The sequence below is a fragment of the Schistocerca americana genome, chromosome 1 (genome assembly GCF_021461395.2).
Source record: "Schistocerca americana isolate TAMUIC-IGC-003095 chromosome 1, iqSchAmer2.1, whole genome shotgun sequence".
NCBI classification, from domain to species: Eukaryota; Metazoa; Arthropoda; class Insecta; order Orthoptera; family Acrididae; genus Schistocerca; species Schistocerca americana.
The window spans coordinates 243,134,277-243,152,629 of NC_060119.1; positions in this window are offsets into that span (position 1 = coordinate 243,134,277).

Here is an 18,353-nt window from a genome sequence, read left to right on the forward strand (position 1 = left end):
ATAAAAGTGGGAACCTCGCTAGTTCACGACAGTCAGTTTTAGCCCTGACGACGACCATGGAGGTAGTGGTCGAAAGCTCGGAGATTTATTCTGATTTGACGCGGCATGTACACCGAGAAATTTTTACTCATTGGGGATATGTCTTTGTCATAAATTAAAGCAGACTGGGGATTATTTGATTGGATTGCGGTCCCTCTCTGATATATGGAAGGAGACTGCATCCTCGGCGTCCAGTATTTCCACTGTCCCACTACCGCTCCAACTAGTAAAGCGTCCAGGGGCGAGGATCTGCTCAAAATGGTTCAAATGGCTCTAAGCGCTATGGGACTTAACATCTGAGGTCATCAGTCCCCTAGACTTAGAACTAGTTAAATCTAACTAACCCAAGGGCATCACACACATCCATGCCCGAGGCAGGATTCGAACCTGCGACCGTAACAGCAGCGCGGTTACGGTCTGAAGTGACTAGAACCGCTAGGCCATAGCGGCCGGCCGGAGATCTGTCTCAACACTTATTCTGGAACCTTTAATTTCTTGTATTTTATTTCAGTACATCTCGTTATAAACCGCTGCCACTTCTCACTGTCCATGTGAGATAAACCAGTAACTTCACTGCCGAAACATACAAATTCAGCACCTCAAGGAGAAGATTACTTTATTGGCAAGCGAGGTGACAAGTAGGTCATCATTGTAGAAGATAACGAATTCAGATCAAATGAAACACATACAGGTATGTCAGAGAAAGGCTGCCGAAACAGTCGCATTAGTACACAGTGTACACCCCTCTGGCGGTAATGCAGCCCTGTATTCTCGCATGCAAACGATAATAAAGGTGCCGAACGGCAACCTGCGATAGATTCTCCGAAGCATATTGCGCCTTTTTTTTTTTTTTTTTTTTTTTTTTTTTTTTTTTTTTTTTTACAATTCGGCAATGATTCTTGCAGGCCATGAAGAACAAGAAAGTTCCCGCTTCATCGTGTACTACACGTGTCGGCGAGAGATCTGGTGATCTTGCTACCCGAGGCAGCTGAGCACCACGAAGAGCGCGTTGGGTCACAGCACCTGTATGTGGACGTGATGTCGCGCTGAAACAGGACATCACCGCCCTGTCAAAGAAATGGCAGCAGTACACGGACAGTGGTTACTTTACGCTGCGCGAACACCAAACGTGACGGTGAGTTGTAACTGACCAGCGTGTCGTGGGCAAATGAACACCAGAATGGACAGCTCACCAGGTCTATATCACACAGGCGTAGGTCCATAACTAAAATGTAGACAGCACCAACTCTTATCATTGAAGACAACAAAGTGCCATTCCACTCTCCAGTCAACTCATTCACGACAGTAGCGTAGTCATACCTTGCAGTGTGTTGGTGTCAGTGGTAGCCTGACGACAGAGGTACACGCTATCTTAATCCTGCTGCAAGCAGAGAGTTCACAATGCTCCCTGATGACACATCAGGTGCAGCAAGTGTCCGGATTTTCCTGGATGGTGCTCGTTAGGCCAGCGCTACTCGCACAATGCCTGCATCCTGATTTTCTTGTGTAATACACAGACGTCCAGAGACTTGTCTACTTGTGTGGGAATGATGCCTTGGCCACTGTTGTAAAAGGAGACACATCACCGGTACCTTTGTGCCTAACTTGTGCCACAGTCCAACAATATGTCTATCCAGCTTCCACCGGGCCCACAACACGACCCGGTTCAAATGGCTGAAGCTGTTCAACAGGAGTACTTACTTGTCGGTTGGGCATGGTTGTACCCTAGAATAAACGTTGTAATCGCTGTTCACCTCTAAACTCAGGACAGCTACTGCCTGCAGAGTGAAACAGAGACTGCACAGACAGGCCTCTTAAGTGCCATCTGACTGCCGATGACCGTGACAAATGGACCACTAGCAGTGCGATCACTCAATATGCACATGTTATACCCTGGTGCCACTGAAAGCAGTCCTTGAGGGCGTTACATATTTTTCAGGCAGTGTAGTTCAGGGCAGCATAGCACAAAGTACCGTAGTAGTAACACGTGAAAATGATGCAGATTTCTTGCAAGCAAACGTGTTTCAAAGTACGAGGGTTGTCCAGAAAGTAGTGCTCCACATTTTTCTTCTTCAACAGTTCTTTATTGAACATAATGTGAATTACATACACGAAAGAATGGTGTTTTATCTACACGCTCTACTTACCCACGTAATCTCCATCCCGTTCGATGGCCTTCCTCCAGCGTGAAACCACTGTGTGTATGCCCTATCGGTATCAATCCATGTCCTGGTGGCGGAGTCAGTGATTCACTGCATGAACTTCCTTTGCTGACTGACAGATGCAGCGCCAACTGCCGAGTCGTAATGCATCTGTCCTCGCGAATGACAACATCAGCTCGCTGCAAGAAGCCAGGTGTGACAGCCTGTAACACTATAATCAATATTGTTAATACGTTGTACTGATTAATTCTGCATAATATCAAGTGAATATTCTTTACTATGTGATGTCTTTGATTTAATGTAAAGAAGTGGAAAGGTAGTGTGATATGTTTACTTTTTGCAAGTTAAGTTCTTTGTATTATTTGGAGGGAAGTGGTATTCAATTATGTATATTTGTGTTGACTTCTTAATATGTTTAAATAATGAGGTTTTTAAAAATATTTTTGCTGGCAACTATGTAACAACTGGTTCATACTTAGGACTTAGTATTGTATAAAGAGAAACCGAAAATAGTTGTCCTCTGCAACGGAAGTGAGTTGGCGGGCTAGGAAAAGGTGGATGTGGCGCTCAGTCTGGGTGGCAATAGAGAGAGCACAGTAGGCAGTCCGCAGCAAGTAACTGACGAATAAACAGCGCAGGTGCCGAGTGAGGCTTACAGTATTACAAGTGGAATGGAATGGCCTCGGATTTAATATGCGGCTCTAAAATGGTGCTCTCGATTTGGGAAAAGCTCTAAAAATGATATTAACAACGCTAAGAAGAAGTAAATAGAGTTTATTATTGCCAATGGAAAGACCACCTAGCCGCCAAATGCTCGTCACCACGGTTGCACAACCACTTCGTCACACATGCGAAAGGTTAGAACTGTATTACTGTACGAACCAGTAATGTTCTGTGGAATTGCAATTCTAAATTTGAAACAGTGTTTTAACAGTGTGTCCAACCTATGTCCTTATTCAAGTAGGATCGTTCCCTTTAAGTGATGAAATCCGAGAGTGTCCTTTTTGCATAAAGAACTGATAAACCTTTGATTTAAATAAGGGTGCCTAATTTTCAATGAGAAAGTAATATTGTTGATTAAAGTAACTGTTGTATAGATAAAGAAAGATAGGCACCTAAGAATAGACTAATTAAAAAGCATTAACAATTTTACAGTGTATATTATTGATGTGAGGCAAAGTTTTGTGCCAGTACACTTAATATGCTGGACAAGAATTACTTGTTTCTCATACATGTAAGAGAGACTATCTATGTTTGAATATTTTGAAACTTAACTAGAAAATGAAATTGAACATTACGTTAGGAAAGAGTATTATTTGGAAAACAAAAGTATTTTTCAAATCTAATTGCTTCATAAGAGGTTGTTTACTGGAGATTATTATTGATTTTGTAGAGGTTTTTTCAGGGTAATGAGTATTAAAATAGTACAAAACTAATGATGTCAGATAAAGGAGTAACCCAATTCTACCTTAATGCTACATAATTTTGGAAGTGTGTATAGTTTTGTTGCTACAATGAAAGGAATATTGTGGGACCATGCTTCTATTCCATCATAAAAGAAATGGATAAATCAGATTAGCAGGTTTCTAGATAATGATTCTTGAAGTGATTATTGACAAGCACAGATAGAAAGTTTGTATACTGTGTCTCGTGATTGTTTTTGTATAGTAAAGGTGTGTATTAATTGTACTTGACTATTATCATGTGCTATCTCGTCTTGTGTTGGTTGTGAAGAGCAGGTTTAGGCTATATTAGTTAAAGGAAAAAGTAATGATTAAAGTAAACAAGAGAAAGGGCTCATTTGCAAACCTTGTGACTGCTTTACTGCTAAAGTGACAAATGCTGCTATTCAGCGTGTAATTTGTCCATTTGGGTGTGTTAATTGCAGTTCACAGAACAGTATTTAATGAAAGTTCGTTTTGAATTAGTAAAAGCAATTTTTTTATAATTAATGTGTTTACATTATTATGCCTAATTAGGCTGGTGACCGTATAACTATTTCATTTAACAGTAATCAGTTGTAGTTACTTCTTGCAAAATTATTTCTTTCTGCTGTCTACCTACAGCTATTAATACGAAATTGAAGTTCGATACCAATCTTCCCGTTAGGTAAAATGGGTCAATTTTCTAAACTCCTTACGGCAAGAAAGGAAGAAAGAATTGATTGTTGGTGTTAATAACGATTATCCTCCTTTATCTCCTCTGCATTACTGCAGATGACGCGTCACTGAGCACATTTGTTCTGTGCATGCAGTACACGTGAGGCGCCTAGTTGTTTCCACTGCACTGTGTGGAATACGAAGGTTCTGTTATAATTCACTAACCTGCTGTCTTCAAGTTGATGTCCCCAGCGCAGAAAACAGCACGCAGGTCGTAGGTTCTGTATCTTGAGGCTGAAACTGACTTTTAGCGAGTTTCTGTTCTGAAATAATATATCACTTCTTTGGGATGCCACTCGCGTATTTTAATATAGCCACACGAGAAGACTACATGATCTTAATACAACACCTTCTGATACAGCAAAGTACATGATCAAACACAATGTTTACGAAAATGTATCTTTACACTATTTGTGGGACGTGTCTGTGCCTCATGACTACCGGAGTGAATCTTTTAATACTGAATACTGGCAAACACATCCTGCCACAGACAACATGACTGTACATCTCGACTGCCTAATCCAGAGTGACGACAGGAACTTACATAGAAATTGGAAACACATCCTACGACAGACAACATGTCTGTTCTTCTCGACTGCCTAATCCAGAGTGACGAACAGCCCGAAACACTTCGCGCGCTATACCAGAAGAGGCGTGAACCGAACGCTTCCGAAGTGATTCGTCTGCAAATTCGTCACTCTTTTGTTTTTAATTTAAATTGTTTTTAATAATTCTAAAATGACTGGTTGATAGTCGACTGTTGAGAGATATTTATATTAAAAAGTGATGCCATTCCAATGAGTAGTTTAACTAATAATGATAAGTATACTTTAACGTTTTGGCGCCCTTGCTCCAAACACAGCAGCCAATCACAGAGCAGTAGCATTATGCAGGCGGCCTTTCTCACGGGAATGGTACCGAATTTAACATCTGTCACAGGTACCTCGCACCACATTTCGTCATCTATATACTTCTTGCATCTCCACTGCTCTGGGAACAGCTACTTGGAGCCTAATATGATGGCTCACTAAGCCACAAATATTACATCCTCTCAGAGGATAACATTTACTGCAAGTTTAGGGCATACTTGGAAAATTTACTACCGCAGTAGTGTTATACATGGCTCCCTTGTGACAGAAATAGATCTCCTCGTCGTTAGGTTGAACTGCATGCTGGTATAGCAAGCGAACCAGCAATGTCATAAGCCGTGGATGGTCTCCCCGGCCACTCCAGATTGTGGAGCTCTGCCAAACTGCCGTCTGATGACCTCATCATCCATGCCCAGGGAGTAACTGTACTTCTGTCGACAGCAGATGTCCATAGACTTTGCACAAACACTTGTGAATACTCACCACGGTTTCTTGCTCTGCGGTGAGAAATTCAGTGACGGCACGTTACTTGTAACGTTCGCCAACATTGACTGAGAACCGTGTACTGAACAACATTACATCAGTATTTACATTATTGGCAGCCACCACAAGTGGTCTATTTTTAGATTGGTTAGTACCTGCAAGCGAAGTAACAATAGCAAGCCATTAGTGCTTATTTGCCCCTGGGCAGAAGGTCAGGCGTTGAAGAGCGGAATTTGTACGCAAAACAGTTAGCCTATACTGACAGGCGTAGCACACTCGGTGGTGCAATATCACCGTGCAGAAAACATCAGGTCCTTAAGTTTGCGACATGTTTGCGCGAGGACTGTTCGATGCAGAGGGAAAAGAACCAACACACTGTTGAGTGTACATATAAAGGTACACATATAAAAATATCCGCACTTATACTCGTTACAGCCTGCATATGTCTCGAGCTGCGACGACGTATGCGCGGAGAGTCGGAAGAGCCCCTTCATCCCACGGCCAGCAACCGCGGCTGGACAGGTGGGAGCAGCGAGGGCTCACGGCGCCCATCACGGCTCCCCCTCCTTTCCTCTCGTCTGCCCGTTCAGACAGGAGGCTGTCAGACGCCCACCAGAGCGGGCTGCGGCGCGCCTCATCCGGCAGACGTCTCGAATCGCATGCGTCAAAACACGCCGCGGGCCACTTAGGGGCCGAGCCGGATGTGGCGGGCCTTGACCGAGCCGCTGCAGCCTGGCAGGGGCTGGCTGCGCGTCTGCTACTCCGCCTGTCACCTGTCAGCTGTCAGCTGTCAGCTGGCTGCGCGGTACATCACGGCCACGAAGCTGGAAAGAAATCCTCAATTACCGAGCTGCAAATCTTGCGTGGTGTAGAGAGTGGCGTCTCACTGTGCGAGGAAACTTTCTGAAGAACGTCGGAAGTTCTCGGGAGAGATGCACCAAGTGCTATACTGATCTTGCTGTTGATATCAGCCACATTTAGAGGCGAGGTCTGACAATACACTGAAGTAAGAACAGTCATGCGATGGCGATGTACGCATATTCAGATGTGCACCCATCTCGTGTACACGAGGTATAAAAGAGCAGGGCATTGGCGCAACTGCCATTCGTACTCAGGTGACTCATGTCAAAAAGTTTTCTACGTCATTATAGCAGCAGAACCGGAATCAATAGACACTGAACGCGGAATGGCGGTTGGAGCTAGATGCATGCGACATTCCATTACGGAAATCATTAGGGAAAACTACAGGTCATGACGTCCAGGTCCCTTTAACGAGTTCAGTAAATTTCACCTTCGAAATACAAAATACTGTGGCTTTTGAGCGATGCACTGGTTTCCACACATTGCTTTCGTAGCTACATAATCTCTGGCGAGGAGTCGTGTACGCTTGTCTCATTAATACACTACTGGCCATTAAAATTGCTATACCACGATGATGACGTGCTACGGACGCCAAATTTAACCGACAGGATGAATATGCTGTGATATGCAAATGATTAGCTTTTCAGAGCACTCACACAAAGTTGGCGCCGGTGGCGACGCCTACAACGTGATGACATGAGGAAAGTTTCCAACCGATTTCTCATACACAAACAGCAGATGACCGGCTTTGCCTGGTGAAACGTTGTTGTGATGCCTCGTGTAAGGAGGAGAAATGCGTTCCATCACGTTTCCGACTTTGATAAAGGTCGGATTGTAGCCTATCGCGATTGCGGTTTATTGTACCGCGACATTGCTGCTCGCGTTGGTCGAGACCCAAAGACTTAGCAGAATATGGAATCGGTGGGTTCAGGAGAGTAATACGGAACGCCGTGCTGGATCCCAAAGGCCTCGTATCACTAGCAGTCGAGATGACAGGCATCTTATCCGCATGACAGTAAAGGATCGTGCAGCCACGTCTCAATCCTTGAGGCAACAGATGGGGACGTTTTCAGGCCAACAACCATCTGCACGAACAGTTCGACGATGTTTGCAGCAGCATGGAATATCAGCTCGGAGACCATGACTGCGGTTACCATAGACGCTGCATCACAGACAGGAGCGCCTGCGATGGTGTACTCAGTGACGAACCTGGGTGCACGAATGGCAAAACGTCATTTTTCCGGATGAATCCTGATTATGTTGCAGCATCATGATGGTCGCATCCGTGTTTGGCGATATCACGGTGAACGCACATTGGAAGCGTGTACTCGTCATCGCCATACTGGTGTATCACCCGGCCTCATGGTATGGGGTTACCTGTCTCGGTCACCTCTTGTTCGCATTGATGGCACTTTGAACAGTGGACGTTACATTTCGGATTTGTTACGACCCGTGGCTCTACCCTTCATTCGATCCCTGCGAAATCCTACATTTCAGCAGGATAATGCACGACCGCATGTTGTACGTCCTGTACGCGTCTTTCTGGATACAGAAAATGTTCGACTGCTGCCCTGGCCAGCACATTCTCCAGATCTCTCGCCAATTAAAAACGTCTGGTGAATGGTGGGCGAGCAACTGGCTCGTCACAATACGCCAGTCACTTCTCTTTATGAACTGTGGTATCGTGTTGAAGCTGCATGGGCAGTTGTACCTGTACACGCCATCCAAGCTCTGTTTGACTCAATGCCCAGGCGTATCAAGGCCGTTATTACGGCCAGAGGTGGTTGTTCTGGGCACTGATTTCTCAGGATCTAGGGACCCAAATTTTGTGAAAATGTAATCACATGTCAGTTCTAGTATATTTGTCCAATGAGTACCCGTTTATCATCTGCATTTCTTCTTGGTGTAGCAATTTTAATGGCCAGTAGCGTATATCTGCAATTCGACAATCTTCGACAGTCATTTGTGGTTCTCCTTGCTTGCTTTCAGACATCGATGTTTCACCTTGCCATGTTGTGATTATGGACTTCTGCAATGGATTGTAAGTCGGATTTGTTTTGCCAGCCGTTGACGTTCTTCTTTGTTATTATTTGTTCTAGACGGAAAATGTAAGCACGTTTATTCCCCTGTGCGACATGTTCAGAGCTCTGTTACTGTGCATTTAATGAAGTAAATAAATTTAGCCTTCGAACTATAAGCTGCTGTAGCCGTTGACCGATGCACTGGTTTCCTCATATTGCTTTCATAGCTACGAGGTCCATGTTGAGAAGCCTTGTACGCTTGTTACGTTAATAATAATCAATCGAAGCACGAAATATATTTCACGTTTTTTGCGCTTTTCGTTCAGCCATACGAAATTCAAAGATATTAGTAATAGCTGTAATAAGACAGTAGACTAAGGATATTACTATAAAATACGATATAAAAACATTGCAAGTAGTTTTGGTGTCATCTACTTACTCGCGTAATGTTCCTGTACTACCATAATCACTGTTTGTAATAATGCTACAGACAACGTTATTTTCAAATAACCGTTTCCAGTTTTAAACTACATGGTCCAGTCAGCTTAAGAAAATTTGTGTAGTTGCAGATTTTTGTACGATGATAAGAGGGGTATGCCATGAACAACATACTAAAAATTGTGGCTGGTGCGATGTGGACTTCGGGCTGGGGAAGCGTTTAAATGTATTTTTCTTATGTTTTTTTCAAAAATCACGGCTTCACCGAAAATGTTTCCCAGTACAAGATTTAACTAGGTTACGTTTGCTACCAGAAAAGGGGGTGTTGATTTTTCTCTAAGACTAACAGTTCCCGCTTTGCATATTATTGGGAATAGTGTTATAACCCCTTACTGCATAGCTGTGTATATGTGAGCGAAACCTGAAAATCAGTGTTTACTCAGTGGCTTCAAAGAATATTTTCCTTACATGCATACTGGATCAGACGTAGGCCCTAGTGATTTGCGCAAGACATGTGGTGCCATCTCCTGGCCTTTTAGATGAAGATGGTCAGTATGGAGGGAACAGTTAATGGAGTAAGTGGTTGTTAGCAACATAGGAGAACACTCTGCTATGTTGTTAACAACCACTTTGCTTGTTACTGTTTCAAGAAATAGTTTTAATCAGCCGAAAAATATGGCATGTTGGTTGTTTGGGAAATGGAAAGTATGTTACTTTTGATAATAATCGTTTTGCACCCTACAAGCACGGTGTGCCAGAACTGTTCCAAACAATTGACTTTTTATATTTTAGAAACTAAATATTTTTTTAAAATGCAAGTGACAGCAATTTTTGAATGTAAGAGATTTATGCACCCTACTAGTAATGTAATTAATGATGAAGGAAGTGGAATAAATTTGTGGTCATTTATTAATTCACCACCAAGTGACTACCACCTGGTTACACTGTCAACAATAATATACAAGCACTTGCTCGACCTAAGATCCGTACCTAAAGACTAGAACGTTGCACAGGTCACCAAATGACTACCACCTGGTTACGCTGTCAACAATAATATACAAGCACTTGCTCGACCTAAGATCCGTACCTAAAGACTAGAACGTTGCACAGATCACACCAGTTTTCAAGAAGGACAATAGCAGCAACCCACTAATTTACAGGCTCATGTCGTTAACGTCGATATGCAACAAGATCTTGGAACATATACTGTGTTAGAACATATGAATTACCTTGGAGTGAACTGTCTATTGAAACACAGTCAACACGGATTTAATAAACATCTTTCTTGTGAAACACGACTATCTCTTTACTCACAGGAAGTACTGAGTGCTATTGACAAAGGATTTCAGATTGATTCTGTTTATAGATTTATAGAAGTACACCGTACATCACAAGTGGCTTGTAATCAGACTGCGTGCTTATGGAATATCGTCCCAGATACGCGACTGGATTCTTGAGTTCCTACGAGAGAAGTCACAGTTCGTAGTAACTGACGGAAAGTCTTCGAATAAAACAGAAGTGACTTCTGGAGTTCCCAAAGGTAATGTTTTAGGCTGTCTATTGTTCATTTTGTGTATAAACTATTAGGTAGACAATCTAAAAATCCGTGTCAGGTTATTTACAAATTCTACTGATGCTTATCTTCTAGTAAAGTCATCAGAAGATCTGAACTAACTGCAAAACGATTTAGATGAGCTATCTGAATGGTGCGAAATTGGAAATTGACCGCCGGTCGAAGTGGCCGTGCGGTTAAAGGCGCTGCAGTCTGGAACCGCAGGACCTCTACGGTCGCAGGTTCGAATCCTGCCTCGGGCTTGGATGTTTGTGATGTCCTTAGGTTAGTTAGGTTTAACTAGTTCTAAGTTCTAGCGGACTAATGACCTCAGCAGTTGAGTCCCATAGTGCTCAGAGCCATTTGAACCATTTGGAAATTGACCCTAAACTTTGAAAAGTGTGAGGTCATCCATATGAATGCTGAACGGAATCCATTACAGCTCGGTTACACGGTAAATTAATCACATCTAAAGACCGCAAATTCAACCATTACGAATTGTAATACGGAATTACAATTACAGCTTGAATTGGAAAGAATAGTCAGAAAATTTTGTGGGGAAGGCGAACCAAAGACTGCCTATTATTGGCAGGACCCTTAGAGCTTGCTTTCACTAGGCTTGTACGCCCTCTGTAAGAGTACTGCTGCGAGATGTGGGATCGTTACGAAATAGAATTAACGGAGTAGTATCGAGAAATAGGGGAGAGAGTGTCACGGACATGATACAGGACTTCGGGTGGACATCATTAAATAAAGGTGTTTTTCGTTGCGACGGGATCTTCTCACGAAATTTCGAACTTTCTACTCAGAATGCGGAAATATTTTGCTGACGGCGACGTACAGAGGGTGAACGATCATCATAATAAAATAAGGGAAATCAGAGCTCTCACGGAGAGATACAGATGTTAGTTTTTTCCGCTCTCTGTTCGAGATCAGAATAATAGACAATTTTTGTGAAGGTGGTTCGATGAACCCGCCACCAGGCACTTAGCTGTTATTTGCAGAGTAGCCATGTAGATGCAGATGTCATCGATAACTGCCTCGTGATGACTGGGTGTGGTGTGCTGTCCTTAGATTAGTTAGGTTTAAGTAGTTCTAAGTTCTAGGGGACTGATGACCATAGATGTTAAGTCCCATAGTGCTCAGAGCCATTTGAACCATTTTGTCATCGATAAACAGCAGGAACTTGCCACTTTACCAATCCAATCTCTTTCCCACCAACATTATATAGGTCACTGACTACGTCAGACATGCATATGGTTCAAATGGCTCTGAGCACTATGCGACTTAACTTCTGAGGTCATCAGTCGCCTAGAACTTAGAACGAATTAAACTTACTAACCTAAGGACATCACACACATCCATGCCCGAGGCAGGATTCGAACCTGCGACCTGTAACGGTCGCTCGGTTCCAGACTGTAGCGCCTAGAACCGCACGGCCACTCTGGCCGGCTAAACATGCAGATTAAACACTTCTCTGCCATTCTTTATAGGAACATATATTAGATAATAAGATTAAAAACAGCCGACCAGTTGCAATGGACAAAGTAATCTTTACCTAGGTTTCGACAGATTTAAATCTATCTTCTTCAGAAGGCGGCAGTATTACGTGGAACCGTTGCTGTTGCGCAGCTATGTTTAAAATACTGATATATTAGATAACAGGTCATGCAATAATTACAATTAATTAAGAACCTACTTAATACATAGTACACGTTACATAATATATAAGCGGTATCTGTTCATGTCTAAAAGAACAGACACCTCATATATATATATAATTAAGGCCAGCAAGGGCAATGATCCCTTCAATACAGATACACACCAAGCTCGAACACTTACGAAAATCGGTGAAATGTCGCGAGTAATGAATATAACGGACAAGGGGCAGGATAAACTGAGAATTTGGGTCTGACACGAAACATGCTAGTGTAGTCTCTGCAGTTGTGCCGACCGCTGTGTCCAGATGGCGTAGTTGCCGACGTAGTAAGTGTCAGACGCGAGTGCGAATCCTCGCCCACCACAAATCTTCAGCATTCCCCTTGGATATAAATGAACGTCCACTGGTAGCTAGTGACTTTAATTTCTTTGTATCTTGGTGCGACATATACACCCTAGCTGACTGAAGTCGCATTTCCTATTCACATAAGAGAACTGTACAGGTAGTGCTGGTATCGTACAGTCCGTACATGAACTTCCCCATTCGTGGTGGGGAAGTATCCTTTGCTGAAAGAACCCAACTGCCATACAGAATGATAAAGAATCAACTTTCCCTCTGGGAGTATAGAACAGTGTGCAGGTATTTACGTAAAATCCGTCCACATTCGTTTGTGGCGTTAGTACTGCTAGTAACTCATATCCGTATTCAGCGCAGCGGTAACGCACTTTGTGGGAAATAAACACCCCTCTGGGCTTCTCTGCGCAGTGCATCGCCAGTGATTCATAAGGCGACCTGCGGAAGGGTCGGTATAACTTTGTCAAAAACCAAGTAGTTGCTTCTTGTGACGTAGTAAGTTTGTGAGTAATCGCCTACTCGCTCTTCAGTTTTCACAATTACTAGGGAGGGAAATGCTTGACCACAATCCGGCGACCTGTTCTCCCTCATTTTGTATCCCACCTAGATAGGCGTCGCGTGGGTCTGCTTCTGTGACCTGCTTCTGTAATATAGGCCGAGAGTGAAGGAAGCGAGTAGGAGCAGCGGTGGTGAAGCACTTCGGTACTGCATGTAACTAACACTATTTTACTAGAGTCAAAAAACATAAGTGAATAACAAAGGCTTACAGGGCTTTGGCTAGGATGATCACTTAGGTGTGAAGGCGTAGTCCATGTCGGATCAAAGTGTCAATAGCAAGCTAGCCCACTCGGTACTCGAAGCGATGTTTCGAGGCCGTCTGCTCTTGACGAAATGGGCGGAAATCAAGACGGCAGTCGCTGAGCTCCACAGCGTCGGCCAGAGGGCGCTGTGGTCGGCGTAGTCAGTCTTCTCTCGTAGTGCCAGCTTAGGAGAGCGTGCACCTACGTTGTGGCATCGTAACTACCGACGCCACACCTCACACTTCTGCCCTCCACTCCCTCACCCCCTTTCTCCACCACGCCAGATTGTCAGATCCGCAGAACACAAATTATCCTATAAAATGTCTCTACTACGCTTGGATGTGGTAAATACGTTTAATATTTGTTCTTAACAGACTTTATTCAAAATGGTTCAAATGGCTCTGAGAACTATGGAAGTTATCATCTTAGAACTAGTACTTAGAACTACTTAAACCTAACTAACCTAAGGACATCACACACATCCATGCCCGGTGCAGGATTCGAACCTGCGACCGTAGCAGCAGCGCGGTTCCCGATCGAAGCGCCTAGAACCGCTCGGCAACAACGGCCGGCCCGACTTTATTCAGCAATGAACATTACCAGTATACCATTAGATCCCTATTGTTAATAATCTGCGCGTTTTACATCCCCTGCAACGTAGAAACTATTAGCCCAGAGAAAGAAATGAATAGGATCTTTTTTGCAGGAAATTTAATTTAGTTTACATTTGTACTGGTAAACATTTTCAATATAAACAATGGTTTTCGGGTTATCTGAGAAAAGCATGCTAAAGTAACCTTTCAAATCATCCCCACCCCCAGCCCACACTCCAACGCTCAGGAATTTTAGCATGTTGTTCATGGCATTCCCTTCTTCCACTGTGCAAAAATTTGCGACTACTCGAGTTTCTTCCTCTTTTCGACCTTTTTTGGTCTTCTTTCACTGGGTTACCATTAATAATATTCATATCGATTAACTGCTTTCCTCTTCCTTAGCATCAGTATCAGTTGTTTTTCTGCTGATGCCAAATAGTCTGGCCTGGAATGTCTTCTAGTCCTCCATACTCTCATGGGGACCAGCTATATCTGCCAATGAAACTGATTCACTTCCTACAATCACAGCTTCAACCAGAAAAGAATAATCTAAATGAGAGTCTCTGAAAATATTTCTATTTTCTATAATGTGCTGATGATAATGAAAGCAAACTAGTTGAAGTAGGCCTTCAAACTTCTGTAGTCTATATTTAAAAGCAATTTCACCGATATTATTGATGACGGCATGGCATGTAAAACATTCTAAACGTCGCTTTAAGTTTCATTTTCGCCAATTTTTGATCAGAATTCAATGAAAATGACATCCTAGTTCTTGTGATCCTTATCACGATCGTTATTTCACAGACGTTTAATAGCCGATCGTTCGACACTATATCTTGAGCTTCGTCAATGTGTAACCTTTGATAACGTGTATTACCTGTATGTTGAAGAGAAGTGATGCCACAATTTAATTCAGTTCCCATTTCTTATCTTATCTGGCGTCAACTAACATTAGGTGCCTTGCCTTTGCGTTGGGACCGTCAGAAAGAAAGACTTTTATGACGACACAGAGTACCATTGCACCCATTTCAATAAATATTATGAATAAAGATATTTCAGAGACCAAAATGAAATTATTTGTACGTTATTATGCACCAAGCACCAACATAAAAGAAGTCTTTTATAGCCATATCGTCTCTGCACGAGGTGGAGAACTTATTTTGTCTCGCCCTTACATGAATGGGGTGTTTCGTTTAGCATACATGTTTCTTTATTTTTCTTTGTAAATTCTTTGCAGCCCGATAATGTAACATTCGCATATCAGCTCCTGTACATTTAGGTGTCAAATATCGTTTTCTCAGAGCCCCCTCTCTGAACCTCGCAAATAACTCTTTCGTGAGTTATTCCTTTTTACTGTGTTCTTCCAGCGTCCTCTCATATAGAAGATGAATTAATGATACCTAAATAATTTCTGTATTTCTCTTTTTATACCATTATAAATATCGCAGAAGTATCACGCTTTTACGGTTTCTATCTGTTATACCTATGGTTCGTCTGAAGATGACGTTGAGGAACTCAAACTTGGCTCTAGTTTCCTGTTTTTCTTTTTTCCTCTTTTTCCGTAGAATTTGAATCTAAGAAAAATATTGGATTACTGAGATAATCTGCCTAAATATGCTCGCTATTCAGGTAACTAATAATAAAAATAATGTGTAGAGCGCGCTAATAAAGCGATTATAATTTTGAAATACCGTGATGTTTATTATTTCTGGCTTTGTGAGTTTCAAACTAGTTTTCCAATCCATTTGCAAACAGAGTTAATAGTAATTAAAGGACGAATAAAACAACACCGCAATCGCATGTTATTATGGAATCTCGCTGTGGTCAGAGTTTTCATCTACATGTGTAGAATTCACTTAATGTTAAGGAACAGAATAAGAGCAAAATGCAGGCAACGATTTCGCATGTGCACACAAACATTTTGGCCCCGACGTATCGAGGGTGAAAATTGACTAAAGGGAACTTAAATACAAATCAGGACGACTGATATCATCATGCTAAGTCGGTGGATAAAATAATACTGTGACGACATAACCTTGCATGCTGGACAAAAATCCTCGGATTAATTGTGTGGAGATGAGGGAGAATAGTTTGCACGAGACAAGAACTGAACACTTGTATACTGGATTGGAATATTATCTGGAAATTCTCGTTTACTTTTTGCATGAAATGGAAATGAGCGATTGCCGTCATTGGCCGGGAGGCCCCTTGCGGTCGCCTTGGTGCAGGTCTTATTACAGTCGATTCCATATTGGGCGACCTGGGCGCGGGATTGGGATGGAATGATGATGAAGACAACACAGTCCCTAAGCGGGAATCGAACCCCGGCCCATAGGACGGCAACCCGTCACGCTGACCACTCAGCTAACAGGGCAGACACTTTTTGCAAAAATATTCTATGTAATATGCCCAAGGGAACCACACTTATCTGGTTCGGAGGCAGTGACCAAAAATATTTTCCTGGTTTCTATGACCCTGGGTGACCATAACACTAATCAGAGGTGACCGTTCACATGTAAGTTCACGGCAAGACCAAATTTTGCGGGACGCTATGAGAGAGGTACTCCTCGTGTTATTGTCTTTGGTGTTAAACCTGATATAATGTAGGTCCACATCTACTGCTCAAGATTTTCGTCCTGAGCTTGAGGAATGGCTGTCAAAACTATTGCTGGTGGATGTTGGGCGTATTCCAAATCGGTGTCAACCCCAGAAACTGCTGCTCCAGTGGGCATTGTACTTCGAAATGCAACAACGCCAGCAATTCTTAGATACTGCTGATGAAATACACTACGGTTAAGTTGGCGAATTGCCAATGTTTTGTTTGTTTGAAAGTAATGATTAACACCCAGGATAGCAGCTCTGGGGCAGTTATAAACAAAACAGGTATGTTCCTTCTAATCTTAGTAGATGATAGTAAGTGTAATCAGCATAGCTGTCGTGCAAAATGGACATATTTTGTAGAAATAAAAGCCATTGCTTTATATTTTATCTAAACTGCTGGCGCTGGGTCACTAAAACAGTGTACTTGTTACTAATTCCAACTGACACACTCAAATGCCTTTTGGTAGTTACCACTAAAACAGTTTACTTGTTACTGATTGTAACTGACACACTCAATTAACATTTTGGTAGTCACTACATGTAATTAACATACAATATCTTCTGAAACTGAATAAATGCAAGAAACACATCATGTTCAAATAACTTCTCACAGTGGGTAGTAAAAAAGCTTTACTTCATCAAATATTTTACCAATGTGAAGCTAACAATAGACTTATTTCTGTGTGTTTCCGCATAAGTGACGTGTGGCCTCTAGTACCTCGCTGCAGAGTAATAATGTAATTATCAATTCGGTTTGTTACCCGCATTGCGTTTGTTTCTGTGAAAATATCTTCACAACAATGAATAAGTGAGTGACATGCAGTAGGCATGAAGTACAACACAAACTGTAATGTAATCAGATGCAACAGAACTTTGATGTTGTTGCTATCGCTGCGGGAACAGCTTCGTATAACACATTTTTCAGACCGTTCCATATATATCTCTGACTGTACCTGCAAAACTGGCCGGCCGGTGTGTCCGAGCGGTTCTAGGCACTTCAGTCTGGAACCGCTCGACCGCTACGGTCGCAGGTTCGAGACCTGCCTCGGGCATGGACGTGTGTGATGTCCTTAGGTTAGTTATGTTTAAGTAGTTCTAAGTTCTAGGGGACTGATGCCCTCAGATGCTAAGTCCCATAGTGCTCAGAGCCATTTGAACCATTTGTTACTCGTGGGTCTCTAATACGCATATACACTCGAAGAAACATCTATCAACAGCCTCCGAAGTTTCGGTGGTGAGTTCGGGTTGATCCTAAGATTATCCATAGACGCAGTACAACCAAAACATCTTACAGTAGTGAAAAATTATGGCGTGAAACTTCCTGGCAAATTAAAACTGTGTGCCACACTGGGAGTCGAACCTAGGAAGTTTGCCTTTCGTGGGCAAGTGCTCTACCAGTTTCTTTTTTTTAAATTTGTTGATATCATTTTGTTCGTTGCATTTGTTCGTTGCATTTGTCCCATTACACACGTTCAAGTTCATCGCTGAACCAGTCACGCAGTTATTATTATTATTATTATTATTATTACAGAGGACAGCTAACCCTCTGACAGAATACGCTGAGCTACCATGCCGGCAACCAACTGAGCTGCCTGAACGCGAGTCACGTATCCCCTCAAAGCCGTACTTCCACCAGTACCTCCCCTCCTACGTTTTAAACTTCAGAGAAGTTCTCCTTCGTAAGCACTCTTGAAAGAAAGGATATTGTGGGAACATGGCTTAGCCACTGTTTGAGGGTTAGTTCCCAGAATCAACTGTTCC